Here is a 19,307-nt window from a genome sequence, read left to right as displayed (position 1 = left end):
AGCCACAGCAGAAGTGTTGGTCATCAGCCTCCTGTTACCCACCTCAGGTGATTCACGTTTCATACATTTTGTTTTGTAGGAAAACAGCCGCTTGTGCCCGCAGTCTGCTCCCCAGCAGAGCTCCTGGAACAGCCACCTAAGCCTGCAGTTTCTACTGAGTCCATATCGCAATATTATTTATCTGTACTGTTGCAGATGACAGCCTGCTGGCTGGACCGGAACCCCTTTCTTATAGGCACTGCGCAAAACCAGCACGAAGGGAAACCAGAATGCTGTAAGCTACAATTTAACATGGCATCTAAATAACTGCTCGAGGGCACGGCTCCAGGAGGCAGGGTGAGCCAACATCACAGCCCACCTCTATCTAAGGGGGAAGGCCCAGCTCTTTTTCCAAAATAAACAATAGGGTAGTGTTCTGACATTTAGGGAGAAGAGTTGGCCCAACCGAGGCTCTGACAAATGCCAGAGGTGGTACCAAGGTGGTTGGCAGCAAATCGCTATGTTGGCTCAGCTGCCTGCAGAACTGCAGCTTATATCAGTCTGAAGCACGTGCTTAAAATGCTTTAGGAATTGAGGTCTTATTACTGGACCAGCGCTATGGAGTTAGATCTGGCAACGCTCTAGTAAGTGGTTCTCTATTATAACAGCATCAGGCTCCCAGTGGCTGTTCCTATTAGCCCATGGCAGCACAATTTAAAAAATGCTTTGCTTCTGCCTGCTGGTTGGTGGAATGACAGCCAGGGCTGTGTGGGCTAATTTTGTTGCTTTTAAATTTTATCTAAAAGATAATTAATAAAATGGACACAGGGGATACCAGGCCTATTTCCCTAGAAAGCTTCTTAGCAATCCAAAGACATAGAAACAGGAGAGAACTGGTGTATTTATAAAAAGGACATCTTCTGGTGTTCTCTGTGATTGTTCTGTGGTTCCCCTATAGTGGTTTGTTGTAGCAAATGATGAGTGTGTCACGGCAATCTAAAATTTGTGCACCTATTCCTAGCAACAATGTTTTCTGTTTGGATACCATCTTTCATCTCCCTGTCAGAGGAGGTCTTACTAGAAGCATCAGTGGCAGGACGATAAAACAATAAATAATCATCTCATGATGCCAAAATGCTTTTGAAAAATGCTAGCAGCATCGCGGTATTTACTCTTCAAAGCATAATCCATTATTTGGGAATGAAAAGAAGCAATCTCTTGTAGTTAAAAACCTTATCAAAGCTCAATCACAAAATCAAATGAAAAGCTGTATTCAAATGCAACGTACTTTATAAGGTGAATTATTACTTCGTTGAAATTCAAAATACTCTAAAATGAAAAATCAGATTCTATCTACTCTTGGTCTTTTTTTGGTAACCACCAGATTACAAGTAGTCCCTACTTCCATGTCTGCTGCTGAATTTCAGTTCACTTTATTTTAGCATATATGAGGGGAGTGTTTATGGTATAACTGAGGGGAATTTCCAGATGGAAAGGAGGAGTTAGTACATACAAAGCCGGACTCTGAGCTTTTCTTCTAAGCTTTGTTTTTTTTTTTTTTCAGAGAAGGGAAAATCAAAACAACAACAGTTCCCTTTTACTGATGCTTTTTCATCTGGCTGTGTAGGTGGTATGTTGAAATAATAGTTTGATAGAGATTAAAGGAAGTGTGACTGCTATGTAACTTCTGTCAGAAGGGGGAATCCCAGCTCTTTAAACAGCATGTGCAACTAGGCATGAGTAGCGTTATTATAGGGTTCAAAAGAAAAACCAGCCCAAACAGTCCCCTTCTCCTTAAAACCTCCCCTAGATTTCCAGTATGTATAAAAGTGGGCCGGGTCCTTGGTTGGGGATGTTTCTGCAAGCATTGGTGGATGGTTGCTGAGTCTGGCTGTGCATCTCACCTCCATTTCACCCTTCGCGTCTGACCCCTTGAGTCTGAAGAGGTCCCGCTGGGTTAAAGCATCTCCTTCAGAGATGCGCAGCTTTGCTTTGGAGATGCAAAGAATGGAGACCCCACCAGTCCCCCGCTGTGTTTGGTCACTTCCCATGGTATTTTGTCCCAGTTATCAAAGAGCACTGCTGAAAACTGTCTCCTTTCTTCCAGTCTCAGTGTGTCTGGACTCAGCAGAAGCCAGTGCATCACTTATATACCAGACATACACCTGTTTAATACATAAGAAACACATCTATTTCAGCCTTCTCACTTAAAGTAAAGCAGTCTTTAGTTCCTGGTATTTTCTTCTCTGTAAATTCAAGATACAAAAAAAGGCATAGTTCCTGGAAGCCATTCTTAGTAGAATAACAGACACTCAACATGAACCCCCCTTTCTGTTTAGACCAATCTAACCCACAAGGTTTCCTCTCCTTAGAAATCATGGGTTTTGTCATCTGTGGTCCCTAGATACCTGCAGCTGAGTCTTCCCACGTGCCCAGGGCTGAGCAGCAAAGCACCTAATCCTGGTGTGGATTCAAAACCTTGGTGAAATCATGGTCCCTCTCCCCAGGAGATGTGCAGTGGGGACAACCACCTCACATTAACAGGTCCTTCCAGAAAATGCTACCACACCCAGTATTTTGTTATCTTTTTCTTTAGTATATGGGAATCCAGCAGCTGTAGTCCTTGACTCCCCTGCTGGTGGTGGGTACCAGTCTGTGCCCATGGGTTCCTGTGAGGATCTTGGTTGCTCTGCAGAAAAGATGTGATGCAGAGAGGAGGGTGAGGTCTGTACCTTTCCCACCAAAAGCAGGTCAACTATATGGAAAATACATTTATGTTTCAGAAAGAAAGCGATTGAGGAACTGGCCTGGCGACTGGGGAACTTTGCTCTTGGACGAAGTCCCAGTCCCTGGTGCCAGGGCTATTTTTGTCTTTTAATAGGCAGCTGTAGTGGATCAAATGGAGAAACAGTCCTGACAGCTGGGCCCAAAACACAACTGCTGCCCATGCACCCTGGCAAAGGCCGTGCTCCAGGCCAGACCTGTGCTGGCAAGGCTAAAAGGCTGTGGTGATAGGTAGCAACCAAGTCTTTTCTGTGCAAATATTTGCGCAATTAAAATGCACATGGTCACAGGAGACCAAGAAGTGTTTTAACATGATGAATAAGGACTAAAGCCAATAAAAGACTGAAGAGCAGAGCAAGCCCTGAACCTCGCCCAGGATGGTGTTTGCTCTGGTCTTTGCAGGTAGTTCATGGTTTCCTTTTTTTCAGATTGCTTTGAAGAACACACACACGGGAAGTGTGCAGACAACATAAGACAATAAGAGTGGCTTTACTGGGGGACCAAAGATCTGTCTAGCTCAAGATCCAGTCTCCAATGGTGACTAAACACAATCCCTGGGGAAAAGCAGTGTAACGGAGGCAGCACACAGTACCTCTCCCCACAGCTTCTCCCTGACTCCATGAATCTGCAGGTCAGGGACTATTTCAGCATTGATCTTTCTACTGCTATGCACGAATATGAAAAAATAAAATAATTTCCCTGCATGTCTGCCTACATGTAACACCATATACACACTCACAGTTGCGTTACTTCCTTATGTTATAGGACTGTACTGGGAGCCTATGCTGTGGTCATTCATTTGTATTTGAAATCTCTCACGTCTCCAGCTCTCCCATCATTGATGGGATAACTTTTAGTGTTTTACAGGACATGGGTTTGTTTGCTGGTACAGCATCCAATGCCTTAGAAAAGTCTGAATCCATCATGTCTGGGCCATAAAGGCCGGAACTCAGTTTGGCAAATAAATCTTGTTGTTCTTTGAAAGATGCTTATTAGCATTTGCAACACTCCCACTCTTAGCTCACAGTTGTTTGCATCTGTCGCTTCTGTTTGACTGTACTTACCCAGTTCATCCTCTTTGCCCTTTTGGAGTATTGATACACTATGAGCACTTCTTCAAATGGAAGCAGGAGAGAGATCATGTCATCTCTTTCAGGAATGCTAATTAGACAGAGTGCTCATTTATATATTTTTCCCTAGTAGACCTTGTTTATCATCCTCTTGATATTACTGAGCAAAAACATCCGTCAGCAGCCCCATGTTGTACATGTACATCATCTGACTTCTTTCGGAATACAGACAAAAATTTATTAAGTACGCTCCTTTTTTTACATTACTATTAATTTTGCTACCTCTCTCTGGTGGTATTCCTGCACAATTGTTAAGCTACGTTTGTTCTTAGCAGGTGTTAAAATACTTTCTTTGCTCTGTTCTGAGGTGTTTTCAGATGGTTCTAGTTTTACTTACTCATTTCTCACACTTAGTTACTTCTATTTTATATTAATTGGCAGCCATTTCCCCCTTTCACATCTGTGATAGATTGCTTTTCTATTTCACTCTGATTCCTTCCCTTTGCCACTGAACCAGGATGAGATTTTTAGCATGATCTGTTTGCACTCTTGACTTGGAAATCCTGACTTTTTGACCATCTGATAAACTCTTCATCGAAGGACTCAACTTTCATTCAGATTTTTCTACCCATATTTTTTCTACCAATGAATCTGGATAGTAACTTTCCTTGATTTAGAGGACTTACCTTTTTAACGCTGAGTGTTTAGGGCAGTCAGTGCTACAAATAATCAGGTCACAATCATGATGACTGGTCTTCAGAGAGCAACAAGCTTTCTACCCAGCAATTAGTTAGTGTTGTAATGCACGATCTCATCTTGGCTGCAGTACCTGATGGGTTAGAGAATTTACCTGTATCGCCTAAATGCTATTTTTCTATTTGCTGCTCCCACTGTGAAGTCCTCCATGCATACAGAACTTTTTTTTTCCACAATTTGGCTGAGGGTTTAATGAATAATAATAATAAGGAACAACTCATCCTGCTTTTTGACATTCTGACTTTGATGGTCTGTAGCAGATCATTCTGCAGATGTTCTTCCTCTTCTGTTCAGCATCTTGTAAATCTGACTTAGCAACTCACAAGTTGATAGTGATGATATAGAGAACCGCCCCCAGTCTGCCCTTCCTAATCAACAGTTTTATTACAGTAATCAGGAAAGTCATCTCACCAGGCTTCTGTGGCATCAGTTACGTCAAATTCCTTCACAAGTAACGTAACTTCCTGTTCTTCTTACTTGTTACTGACCTTTCTAGCACTGATATATATGACTACAAGTTCTCATTTTTTCTCATTCAGTCTTGGTGGGTTGTTGTCTGTGGGTGGAGTTGCATGAAACTCACTTTCTCAGCACTGTCTTTAGTGCTGCTGGTCTAACCGGCTCTGTATGGGTCCCGGTGAAAATATGTGGAACATACATGGGAACGGTCATTTTTTTTCTATTACTGCTGTTAACCCTCTTCCTCAAGAATAGGAGACAAGCAAAAGTAAACCTGATTGCCACATACCCATTGAGCTGGCCACCTACAGCTTATTCCCAAAGTTGTTCTGTTTCATTTTGGTATGTCAAAATATCAGTCAAATACAAATCTTCCTTTTTGTGTTCGGGCTTTTGTTTCATATCAGCTCTAGCTGTATTAAAACAAGGAAGGCCTGGATGCTCATGAGAAAATATTTAGTTTGAGGAGGTTTCAAGATCAGTTTTGCTGATCTGTCAATATCTGCATGAACATCGACAAACGAGACTGACTCTGAACCGCTGTTACAGTAATAAGAAATGAAGCATCATCTATAATATCTGGGTCAAGGGAAGGTGCTTGTGAGACAAGCTGTTGTGGTGGGAGTGTCCTTAAAGAAGGAGGAAGGGAAAAGAGTGCGAGACAGTAACAGCAAGTGAGTGTGTATTTGCGAAAGTGAGAAACATCATGAGCTAGCAGCCTCCTAGTTGGAGAGCTGCTGCAGTACGTGGCAGGACAACACAGTGCCCAGCAGCACAGTCCCAGTTCCCCGCTCCCAGCTCCCACACCACAGCAGGGTGGCCAAGTCCACCCAGGACTTGCCCGGGTGGAGGGGATGGCCTGGCTACTGGTGGCAGAGCCTAGAATGGGCTGGAGGAACATAATGGAAATCTTGAGCCAGAGGAAGGCATCTTCTGCATAAAGGCAGAGTTCTACCAAGAGAGATAGATGCTATAATCTCACGACTCACAGCATGGATGCTGCATCAGGTAGTGTGAAGAGGGTTGGATGGAACCTTCTGAGAGCAGTAAAGAACGTAAGGATGGAAAAGAGTCATTACTGTGTCAGATCTAGAAAGCCAGGACAAGACTTAAAGATGTTACAGCCAGAGTAGGCACAAAAAGAAAAGACAGGAACATCTGAGCTGGTGCAGGGAGGGCAAGGGGGGTTCTATAGCAGTGGCATTTTGGGTAGAAAGTCAGGAGAGAGGAATTTGTGCTACTGAAGGTGGGGGATGGTGAATCATAGAATCATAGAACCGTTTAGGTTGGAAAATACCCCGTGTGGGCAGGAGATTTTACTGTGAGCAAGATGAGAAAAGCCCCAGCTATATTTTGGTGATGCTGTAAGCAAAGGCAGAAGTTATCCAGTCTGACTGCAGGGAGAGAATAGGAAGATGGGAGAAGAAAAGGAGAGTGAATTTGGCATGGAGGTGGAGGAAGGAGTTAGCAGTATTGGGAATGGATCCAAAAGAAAGGTTTGTTGTAGGAAGAACAGTCTTTGAACTGGTGGTGGGATATGTAAGTGTTCACGGTTACAGAGAGGTCAGACTAACAATACAGATGGAAATATCCTTCTCAGAAAAAGGAATAGGGACAAGTTTGCTGGGGGGGGGGGGGGGGGGAGACTGGGAAATGGTGATCTCTGCAAGGCCTGCAGAGACAACTTGTGGGACGGACACCAAGGGATTTAAGTCCAGCTCCTGGAGCAGATAGGGCTGAAGGTTCACCAAGCAGGATCTGGATGGAGTCAGCTGTACCCACCACCAGGTTTGTTAGCTTCTTGGAGATGAAAGCGGTAAGGAGAAGCTCAGGAGTAGAGAGTGGGCAGATGAGCAAGCAGTATCAGTTGTCCTGAGAGGTAAAGCACAAAGCTACCAGTTTTCTGCAATGAGACCTGGCTACTAGAGAGCTGAGAACAACTGCCCCAAATGGGGAAAGGGACTGGAGAGGTACTCCAGGGACTGAAGGAAGAGAACCAAGATAGCAAGGATGGGCAGAAGCTGTCAGAGGAGAGTTCGGTCAGGTTGGCTGAGGACAGGGGACAGTGAGAACAATAAAAAAGTTTTTGGATGTTGTAGAAGATCCTCTTTGGCCTGAGGGAGGGCAAGAAGCTTTGGGGGCAATATAGAAGGGCAGAGCTCTGCCTGGAGGCTCTTGGAGAGAAGATTTATGGATATGACAAGTCCTTGGGGAGTTCAGTGACATAGAGGCTGTTTAGTACCTGGACCCTGGCAAAGTCCTTCAACAAACCTTCTGCTGCCCATGTGCATTAGCTACCTCAGTGGGAAGAGCTGAAGAATCACTGTTTGACCTGGGGACCCCATGCTTTGGGGCTAAGCGGGGACCCTGGAGCCAGGAATGACCAGGACCTTTTGAAGTCAACATGCTTCTACCCACTTTCCACAACCAAGTGAGGAGAGCTGTGTGGACCTCTCTTCAGAGCAGTGCCGGCCCCGGCGCCCTGCTCTGCCCCAGAAGCGAGCGAGGAGGGCACCTAGTGATGGCCGGGAGCATCGCGGGGCTTTCCCTCCGTCCTTCGGGCTGGTGGCATGGAGGTGCCTTCCCACGGATGCAGAAAATTTCCCCAGGCCGTGCTGAAAGTCTTCTCTCTGCATGCACCAAAACTGTCCTGTTGTTTATTTGTGGGGAGCATCAAAATGCAAATGAAGCTTTCTAGCTCCTCTCTGACTGTCTGCCTGACTGGGAAATGGAGTAAGTCACTGGGAAAGCATCTGCCAGAGGGGAACTGGGTTGTTTCTCTGTCCGTCTGCTTGTCTGTCCCCAGTTGGGCATCTGGCTGGAGGTGCAGAATCGTAACTGCTACAGCCAGGGCTGTCCCCACCTGGCCACCCTACCAGGGTCACTAGTCCAGGTCCAAAAGGCTACAAGGGAGATGGTCTGAATGCAGCCCTGTTTTTGATAGGAAAGATAATTTTTAATTCTTAAGAGTAAAAAACTTACTTTATTTCTTTACTGCTTTGCTACTTTGCTTCTTTACTCCTCGTGGACAACCGCTGCAGCCCCTCTCAGATATGGGTGCCTTCGGTTCCATGTGTCTGAAGGACACAGCCTGGACCCCCACAGACAGAGGAACACCACCCTGCCCAGCAAGCCACTGGGGCGGAAGCCTCATGCTGGGCCAGGAGCAGCTCGACAGAGCTACCTGCTGCTGATACCAAGCTGCTTTTAATTTTCTGCTTGGCTATTTATTAAAGAGGCCCTGCGGCGGTGGTGAGGAGCCTGTGCACGCTCTCCGTGTGGGAGCACTTAGACGGTGCTCATTTACATTTTGCCTGTGTTGTGTTAGGCTGGCTGCCTCCATAAATATCTGCAAATGCCTGTTGCCCGCGCAGAGATCTTCTTGTTCTTGCCTGACTGAAGGGAGCTCGCACACTTTCATGCAGAGAACTCAGAGGTGGCACAGAAAAGCTGTCACAATTTAGTGATCTGAAGGAAACCTTTCAAAGCTTATGCAGTCAGGGATAGCTGCTTTTTTTTTTTTTTTTTTTCCCCCCTGGGTCACTCATTGCAAAAGTATTTGAGTTACTCAGGGGTAGAGAAAATTATCAAAGAGTTTAAAAAGGGCAAATTCAGACATGCCTCAGCTGTGCAGGCTGCACATCCAACCTCTTTGCTCATAGAAGGTATGTAGCTGTTCCCATGTTGAAAAAAAATAACATGACTAAGATGTACTGCGTTTGAATAATAAAGCGACCCAGTCTGGGGCCCATGGAGTATTAAAAGCAAGACTCAGCTTGCAACATGTGGCTTCAAAGCATCTTGTACCTCTAACTGATAGACGATTTTTGTCTGAACCTCTCAAACCAGAGGAATTCAGGAACGTCCCAGGCTGACTCTACAAAATACTGCTGCTGCAGAAGGGAAGTCATCCTCAGGGCATGGGGCATGACTCTCTGTTCTCGCTCAGGCGTCAGTCTGTCCCCCTGCTCAGCTCCCCACAGCTATAGCTCCTCTCGGCTACACCTGGCTGGATGACCCTCATCTGGGAAACTGCTCAGTCTTCGCAGTGAAAATGTCTGAGACACTGTGGGTGCAATGGGCAAAGCCAGGACAGCCCTTGAGAGCAGTAGATCACAAAAGTGGGATACAGAGAAAAGTTGCACGTGCGTCTGTGGCTGTCACTTGAGCCAGTGATGAGAAAAAAATTGGGAAGAGCAGTACCAGCATTTAGACTTTCAGGCCATTTGTTTTTCTGCCCGGGTGCTTTGAAAATGATGGGTAACACTCGGATTCACTGCTTGGGCCATTCACTTTTTTTCATTAGCGTTTTGGAGAATACCAAAACATAATGGACCCAAACTTAAAAAAAAAAAACAAACACAAAGCTGCAAATGGTTCCAGGTGGCCAATTTCAAGTGCCATTAAGAGGCTTTTGGACAGATGTTCAGCATCCTTGGAGAATAGTAGCTTCATCTGAGTGATTGACACTGTTTGTATTAAAAAAGTGGACTGCTGGGGATTCCATCTCCGAGACTGGACAGTTGCCCTGGCCCAGGGACGAGCTTAAATCACAACCATGCAGTAGCTTTCCATGGTTTGTCCTAGGTTTTTCTATACAGAGCTGATAGGTCATCTCGTCCTATCCAAGATTTTATAGAGACTTTGCTTTTGCCAACTCAACAGATATATTTCCCATAAACCAACAGCACTGCCACCACCATAAACAAACAAACAAACAAACAAACAAACAAACAAATAAATATCCCTGCATCCCAAAAGCAAATCAGTTATTCAGGGTGCTTCCTTGGTATAAAATCTCTGGTGCAGTGACATTTAGAGGGCTGTGGATCAGCTACTTCCCAGTGTCATGAAAATTTCATGCTCACTTGGCAAGGAAGTTGGTGAGTCAGGCAAATGAGCTCTTGTGCTGTCTCCCTGACCTGGATAGAAACGAACACAGTTTCAGGTTACTGCTGTGGGTGTACAGCTCAGAGGGGGGAGACCCAAGCGCATTTATGCCTTCAACAGCCAAGGAGACCGAGTTTCAGATGTACAACACCCTCGGGGATTTTTTTTTAAATTTCAGCCCTGGTGCCCCTAAAATATACCACCCTTACGGGTGGATTCTTGGTTTCTAGATGCAAAGGTTCAAGTCACTAACAGAGCATCCACCTGAGAGTAATTTTATTGTTCTGCTGAGAGTCACTCCTGCTGCCGCTGGCCATCCCTGCTACAGCCAGCAGCACTGTCCCACGACGGTGTGTTTCGCCTGGTCTGCAAAGTGTGGCTGGATGTGGCAGACGAGTGGAAAGAGAAAATGTGTCAACTAGTTGCTAAAGTTTTAAAGTATAAAAAAAGCCGAGAGTGGGAAAAGTGAGGGAGAAGAAAGAAGAAAAAAACTATCAGGCCCAGCGGGCAGGTTTAGCCACAGCAGAACCAATTAACAGCAAGCGAAGATCTGGACTTTTGAGTTGCTTACAGCTTTGTTACACCAAGTTTGCTACGCTGTGCTGCTTTATTTGCTGCTGTCCTGCCCGTGCTCCTGACTGTCGCACTCCCACGCTCTCCTGAAAGGCATCAGGACCAGCTTATTGACCCTGCAAATCTTTTCTGCTTCTCTGATCATCTCCTGCCAGCCCAGGGATGCTCCAGCTTTGAGCCGAAGGACTTGTACCGGCTTTCACCAGACGATGTCACGCTAATCCCGCAGATGCTCTATAGCCGGGAGCTTATCTCCCAGCCACAAACACTGCAGTGGAGGATGCTTTTCGTCCTGCTGCATTAATGCTTTGTCAAGCTCTCCTTTTTGTACCAATCATGCAGTACAGAAGGTACCATTAAGGCTTTAAAATTTAATGAGCACTAATAAAATCTCTCCCTGTGATATACAACCTAAGCGAAGGCTATGCTGCAGAAAGGTCGTGCTTCTGGTAGCATTTGTGTATGCCTTCACTTCTTTCCCTCCTCTCTGTTTTAACTATATATTCCCAATCACTTAAATAGCATTTCTGCAGCTTTATGTTGTGGAGTTATTGCAGATTAACCCCACGCAGGTAGATAGGTATCTAATTGCCACTTTAAGCCTCACTCTAACACAGGGGCATCCCCCCCACTTAGCTGTAGTGTTTACATTTCTGACATGCTGATGTATGCAAGCCTGCCTAAACCTTGGCTTGGCTGAAATGTTCATGCCTAAATCCTGCTTGGTGACTTCCTGGCCCATGGAAAAAAAATGGGAAGTCCATCCTCTCTCCTGATTTGACTAAGATTTCAACCTCTGAATTTACAGGGCACATGAAGTTCTCCCTATAAATGGGTACATCCCATAAGCTTTCTCAGCACACCAGTAATCTGCACTGAAAATAGTTGCCACTGGTTTGAACCCTCTCCCGGGCTGTTGGAAACCCAGACCGAACCTCTATTTCCTATGGTTTATGCAGATCCTCCCATGTCCTGAAAAAGTGTTGTGAGCATCCAACTGACAGATCCTCCGGGGTTTGGTCTCAAAGTCTCCTGCTGAAGCTATTCCCTGTTGTACAAATAATTAAACATTCACTGGACCAGAGAGAAGAGGTGGAATAGGGACGCACCAGCCCCATAGTCAGGACACTCATGTGTGCGATGTGGGAAAGTCAGGTTACAGGTTCCTGCTCCAGTGAACAGCTAACTAGCAGCACAAACTGGACTAGCTCCAACAGCAAAGGCTGAGACCCCCCTTCACAAGACCATCCAGGGTCTGCTCGTTTGGGCATTTCCCTGAAACAGGGGAGAAAGGAAATCAAGGGCTACTTGAAAAATCTGCAAGCGTCTTAACTGCTGATATAAGAGCTGAGATACCTCTGTGGGAAGAAACTGAGCTGCCTCTCATAAAGCTTGAAACATGAGCTGGGTCAGAAGGGTCCATCGGGCTCGGTGGCTGTCTCCAGCCTTGGCTGATGGCAGATGCTGGTGAAAGAGCAAAACCACAGGGTAAATCCTTCATGATACCTCCCCAGGACACACACCAGGCCACCAGAAGTGATGACTTTCCCAAGCGGATGTGAACACCTGGTTGCCTCTCCTGGGTTCCTCATGGATTATTCCTGTGCCTGACTCAATTCTTACAACTTTAAGCCCCTCATTTTTCTTATACCCTCTGGAGGAGGGCTGGACACCCGATTCTGAGCTGGGAGAGCCCCAGGGTGGCTGTGTGCCTCAGAGGTGGGCACAGCAACTTGTCTGCAGGTTTACTCTTGTGCAGCACTGAGCATCGTGCGTGTCTGAAGCCCACAGGCACCACCATAGCACAGACCTGAGCGCTGGGTCCGTGTTTTACCAGCGTAAGTGACACCAGCCTCTGTTGTTTTTCAGCTGGTGCTTTTCTTTAATGACCTGGTTGTGCAAGCGCGTCTGGGATGATTTTATTCAGTCTCAGATTGGGTTTGCTTATTTTACGAAAGCAAAGGGGAAAAGAAAAAGCGTTTCTTTTTGAATAAAAGCCTCTCTATATTTAATAGCTAACTAACGTGCACCGTCAAAGGATCTCTCAATTCCTCAGTCTGTTGCACCAATTTTAAAGTGCAGGCAAGGTGTGGAAAGAGAGTCAGTATCTTTTATAAGGCCCTCTGGTATATTTGGAGAGAAAGGCAAGTGTCCAGGCCTTGACTGGTCTGAAACAAAAAATTCCAGGCTAAGTTTAGGAGCTTCTATTTCAGACCTGAAAAACAGTGGGAGTATCTGAATTTGTCCAGAGCAGTAGTTGAGCTAATGAAAAATATTCCTGTGCAGACCTTTCCCAAAGGATATCCTTAGATCACCTCAGCTGGTAGTGAGGCTCAGCTGAAGTGAGGGGAGCTGCACAGATGTTAAAACTCAGTAGTACAGAGAGGCTCCTCATTAGGAAGGGTTTTAAGGACCTTTAAATGTGTTTGCAGTTCCCCTGACTTCAAGTCAAGCTCCGTGCTTAACACATTAAAAGGTGGAATGACTTAGCTTTGGAAGCCCTGCAGACTTCAGGGAGAAGTCTTTTGACCTCCTTGTGTCTCAATCCACCCAGAACATGAGAGTGAAAAATAAACAGCACCTCATTAAAAAAGAAATAGATAGTGTGACTGACCTGAGGTTGCCTTGGTAAATAAATTACAAAGCCATAAAACTGCTTGAGGAGCTGCTTTGTCCCTTTGAAACAACACCCACTTTAGACACTCTCTAAACACATCATGCTGGAGGTGACACAGAGTAACTACCAAGGAGCTGTTATCATTATCTACCTGTCAAGCCCCCATACATTCTCCCCCGGCTCGTGCCTGAGCTAAGGAGAAAGTACAAACCAGTGATGAGAGGTCCCAATAAACACCAAAGAGAATAATTTACTCGTGAGCTTTCCCAGCTGTTCTTGACCCACAAAAGTATCCCAAGCCCAAATTTTTACCTGTGTCCTTCTCCATACCCAGAGGGCTCGCCTAGATGGTTCAGCTGCCCTGGGCATTTAGATGCTGCTGCTCTCAGCGCTGCTTGCTGGGGTGCCCCATATTTCCATAGTAAATAGGGGGGGTTGTGAGGGCTGGCACGAGCAAGGAGCAAAACAGTCAAGGACTGCTGGGAGGAGTCTTGGAGGGGTGATCTGGGACCTCAACGATTAAAATAAACAGCTAACCAAGCGAAGTCTGGTGGTGATATGAGTCGATGTACGCACTGAGAGGAGGGAGTGGGTCCGACGGAAAGTCAGTGCCTCTATTTCTGCACCAAATCTGAATGCAGAGTAAAAAAGTCCCATGGCTGCAAAAGCAAAATGTGTCTCTGAAGATGCATTTGTAGGGATTTCCAGAGAAAGTTAAAAATATCTCTAGTACATACAAACAACATCCTGACTTTTGAAAAAAAAAAAAAAAAAAAAAAAAGGGAAAACCCTTCCATGGACTCCTGCAAAATGAAGACTTCACCAGAGGCTTTTTCAGTAGATTTGCTACACCACCTCAGTTATTTTTTCCGTACTCAGTTCCACAGCATGTTACCATAAGGAACCATAAGGGACCTGCCTAACACCATTTTATAGAAGCTATCAGATGTCGATTGATACCAAATATCAGGTTTCAAAGTGAGGTAAGACTCCATTATATCACACAGCCAGATGAAGGACGATCCCCTACTGCTTCAGAAGCAAACCAAGTGCACAGCATCCCGTCAAACATAGTGAACCTTCAGCCCCTCGTCTGGCACTGCATGGATTACCTGCCTGTGATCTGAAACTCTCATCCTGCCCATTCCTTCACCCCTCGATAGCCTCTGTCTTTGGGAATGGAACCTGCCATGGGTCACACAGAAAGCTTACTATGACCTAGAGTATCAACAACCGTCCCTATGCTGTGTCCCATAGACAGGTAGGATGGCAATAGTATGTTTCCTCCTGTGTGTAAACAGAAACCTTCCTGGCAGATCAGGGTCCCACCAAAGAGAAGACAAAAACTTGCTTTTCAGTAGTTGCAGAACCAGCGCTTAACTAACATGGAACTGGTGAGGAAAGATACATTTTTTTGGCATGGCCTTTCTACACTACTTTGAACTTCTTGTGTAATTAAAAAGAAGCAAGGAAAAACCCCAAACCACAACAAGCACCACTTTTTATTGCTCCTCCTATGCTTAATCACAGAATCACAGAATCACAGAATTTTCAGAGTTGGAAGGGACCTCTAGAGATCATCTAGTCCAACTCCCCTGCTAAAGCAGGATTGCCCAGAGCACATTACTCAGGACTGCATCCAGGCGGGTCTTGAAAATCTCCAGAGAAGGGGACTCCACAACCTCCCTGGGCAGCCTGTGCCAGTGCTCTGTCACCTGAACCGTAAAGAAGTTTTTCTGTGTATTTGAACGGAACTTCCTGTGTTCTAACTTGTGCCCATTGCCCCTCGTCCTGTTACTTGGAACCATTGAAAAGAGCCTGGCTCCATCCTCCTTCAACCCACCCTTTAGATACTTGTACGCCATAATGAGGTCTCCCCTCAGCCTTCTCTTCGCCAGGCTAAAGAGTCCCAGCTCTCTCAGCCTTTCCTCATAAGGGAGATGCTCCAAGCCCTTAATCATCTTAGTTGCCCTTCGCTGGACTCGCTCTAGCAGTTCCCTGTCCCTCTTGAACTGGGGAGCCCAAAACTGGACACAGTATTCCAGTTGTGGCCTCACCAGTGCAGAGTAGAGGGGGAGAAGGACCTCCCTCGACCTACTGGCCATTCTCTTCCCTATGCAGCCCAGGATTCCATTGGCCTTTTTGGCAACAAGGGCACATTGCTGGGCCATGGATAATTTACTGTCTACCATGACCCCCAGATCCTTCTCCTCCAAGCTACTTCCCAGCAAGTCCACCCCTAACCTATACTGGTGCTTTGCATTCTTCCTCCCCAGGTGCAGGACCTTGCACTTGCTTTTGTTGAACCTCATTAGGTTCCTCTCTGCCCAGCTCTCCAGCCTGTCCAGGTCCTTAATGAAGTCCTAAAGACTAGAGAACTGTACAGACAAGACTCCTGAGCATGGCAGACCAGACCTTATGAGCTGTATCCAGTCTGCTGCTGGCACTGCACCCTGCCAACTGCGATAGCGTATGACTGCAAGAGATCTGTAAGTGATTCAGGTCACTTATTATCCAGGACTGCAAGGCTTTGGTACAGTGAGTGAAGAAAAACAACTGTGGCACTTACATTAGGTACCCAAATGCCCTTTGCCTCGAGCAGGAGGCGTGATTTTTTGTGTCTTGTCAGCTCCTCTCCCTTCTGCTTGGCTGTGTGAAAAGTTCCATCGCCACCAGACCTTGTAAGATGAGGATGGAGTTTTGCCTTTGATTTTAAATAGCTAAGCAGCTGTATTGTGCCTCTGGATGAGATGAGTCTGAGATGCATTTGAAAAGCAGCTAAGTGGTAATCTCAGTTAGGCAGGATCGTTTGAGGGGAATCACATTTATTATTTAATTTTACTATTTAGCCCTGCATGATGTTCATCTTGAGGCAGAGATTTATTGAGAGAAGTGCAGCAGAAGTGCAGCATGCCAGACAGAGAGGGACAGTTATATTTACACAGTATAAATATTCTGTTACATACAGTACGGTGAAAGGAGGGGTTTGCTCAGGATGAACTCAAGCATTTTGCTGGCCCCCTGTCACGGCAACTCAACCTGAGCCAGCCCCTGCGGGCTCTTGCTCAGCAGGGTTTCTTGATGCTGTCAGTAACACCAACGTTCCTGCAAAGGTCTTAGAGATACAAACCTCCTGGGCTAAGCCACCTGAGGAGCCCTCTGAGTTACCCTAACACACGCTGTTTTCCAGCTAAGCCCTTTTGAGCAATCTGGGTGACTTTACGGGCAGATTTCCTCAGGCTTATACATGCTGAGCTGTATTTAACTAATGGGTCATCTTGGAGAGTAAGAAGCTATTCAGCGTAAGCAGGGACTCAGGACTGGCCGTGACTTGGAAATGTTGCGTACAGTTGATTTGCACACTCCAGTGAGATAGTTAATGCAGTTAATGCGGTTAAAATCAATGGGCTGTGCTAATTTACCTCAGTTGAAGCCCTCAGTGTCTGCATTTCACATGGCTTTTCAGTGCTTCCTTTAAGCTCTATTAATTCTAACGTTTAATTGCAAACAAACTGACTGATGGAATAGTTAAAGAAAAATCAACTTTAAAGGGTCAAGAATTTAACCTGTCCTATCTCTATTACTCCCACGCAGATCTTTCAGACCAGTTATTGCATATGTTAAATTCTAATTTAAGTTGTTCATCATATAGAACTAGGTAAGCTTTTTTTTTTTTTTAATGAGAGATGTAACTTCAGGGCACTATTAAATTCTAATTAAAAATCAGTCAAAAGCACCCTTCTCTTAGTGTTTGCGCCTGCAGCAACCCTTCCACTGTGGTATCAAAAGCTCAGTTCATTACTTCTTAATTAATTTTGCCTTGAGAAGCTCTAAGTTCTCAGAGGACCTGTTGGATTTTCAGAGCGTTGTCTACATAGCGTTGGCTTACATGCAGCAGCCGCAGCCAAATGACATTCAGATCAGGAATTCTTACCCATGTAATCCAATTTGATACAATGGCTGCAGCCAGCCAGCTTTCAGAAATCTGAAAGACCCTTGAAGCTCACAGCACAGAGGATATCCTGCCTGGAGCTACTGATCTTGTAGGGATTTTCCCATCTCCCTGTTCCCACTGTGCATATTTTGCAGCTGAAAATGTTGGTATATAGGTTGTTTGGGTTGGGTGGTTGTTTTTTTTTTTTTTTCTGAAGAAAGAAGAATAAGAAACTAGACTTGTTCCTGACCCCGAGGAAATCTTTGTTTTAAGTCCTTGAGTTGGACAAGATTTGCCTTGCCAGGCTCCTGAAGATGTGCACGTTCGTTTTCAAGATAAGAATCCTGCAATCATGATCTCCCACTGCAAATGATTCATTTCTCCTCTTGGCCCAGCTGCGCGCGCACGTGTCTGAGGGTGGTGAGCCAGGGACTGACCAATGCCCTGGAACAAAGAAAGGAAAAGAAGGGAAAGGGGTGGAGGAGAATGATCTACCCAATCTCCCGGGGAACATTTTTCAGTAGTCTAGGGCATTATCACCTGAACAGGTTTTGCGATGAACAGAGCACAAAGGCATCCAGGGTGGCTTGAGCATCCGAGCACTCCCCGAACTCTTCAAGATGGGTTTGACAGAAGACCGTGAATTAAACTTGTCCCTCCAAGCTGGGCCGAGCAGGACATCTGTAGCTGCTGTCCAAGCCAGGAGAGACTGGGATGGTATAAACTTTCATTAGAAACCTTTGTATTAAGCCTGGTTTGCACAAGCAGACCCTGCAACAAAGGCAATAGTTCAAATCTACCTTCATGTGTATCCAAGTCTTCTTGCTGCAAGGCACAGAGTTAGATGGGTGTGACTGAGGGAGCTGTGATTGAAAAAAAAGCAGAAATGGGGAATAAGGAAGGCTTAAAACAAGGTTTTGAGGCAATGTCAGCTTTCTGATTTTCCTCTTGGAGCAAGTGTACAGTGAAAGGGGAAAAAAATAAAAATAGAAGGAGAAGAAATCTTGGTGAGTAGATGGGATCAAGGCATTTTTGACCCTTGGGAAAGTGCCCTCCTTTCCCCGGGGTATCCTGTCCTTTTCTTCAGCAACACTTTAGACAAACCTTGCCTCTCCTTTTCTCATATGCTGATTTGGGGGCAGAAAGGTGGCTGGATATTTTGCTCTTCCTCCTCTCTGCTGAGGATGGTGAGGGAGCTGAGCAAACAAAGAGATCGGGCATCCTAAGGGGACCAGGTATGAATTATCCACCCAGCTGTCTCTTCTCAGAGCCTGTCCACACTGGAGCCAGCAGAAGCATGTTGCACAGCTGAGGTCCTGAGCCACATGCCTGCCCCTTCCTAGTTCCCAAAACCACACTTAACAGCAGGCTTTAGAGATGGATGGATGGATGGATGGATGGATGGATGGATGGATGGACGGACGGACAGCTCCACAAGGCTCAGTCAGTCTTATTTACATGTTATGGAGGCCAGGTTGAAAATCAATCCCAGGTTTGGTCCGTATACTCTAGGATTTGATGCTTCTGCTATGTCATACAGCATCAACACGCAACACTAAGTAGGTGCTTGAGATAAGCATCCAGTTGAGTTGAGAAAGTTGCAACCCAGTCTACGTCTGGGAGAGACGGTCATATTTGTTGCTCTCCTCAGCAAAGAATCAATACATCAACCTTCTTGATGCTGCAGTTGTAGATGTGCTAAATCAGTGTGTGCCCTTCATTTGTGTCCAATACTATGTTGTGCCAACATAGTCGTGTCAGTCCTAGAGAGAAGGAGCTGAAAGTCTCTTCAGTTTTGATTTTGAGGTTCATTCATTCATTTTTGCCAACTTTTTATTACTGAAAGGGAGCTGATCTGACCCTAATATGCTCCAGAGATGTCTTCATTCAAATATCAATGACCACAGAGGTTGTGGAGCTTGGGTAGGAGAAAACAACAGGGAAGAAGAGTTGGGTTCTTACCTGAGATGTAGGAACAATGCTGGCCTGGCTTTCCATGGAGGAAAAAGCACAGCACAAGACTGCTGGGGCTAAACCACGACACAAAGCCATAGTGGTACAGAGAGAGCAAATCTGAGGGGGAGACAGGGAGGCCCTTGCCTACTCCGTGTGGCAGGATAAGACCATTTTTCCTGATATGCTGTAGGATCTCACAGCTGCCAGCAATAAGATTATAAGGGGGTGCACGGAAAAGGCTGGGGCAGAGTGCGAAGAGCTCATGGGCCGTGTAGCAAATGAGCTGAGC

The sequence above is a fragment of the Vanellus vanellus genome (genome assembly GCF_965231255.1).
Source record: "Vanellus vanellus genome assembly, chromosome: 6".
Classification (NCBI taxonomy): domain Eukaryota; kingdom Metazoa; phylum Chordata; class Aves; order Charadriiformes; family Charadriidae; genus Vanellus; species Vanellus vanellus.
This window is presented reverse-complemented; position numbering follows the sequence as displayed.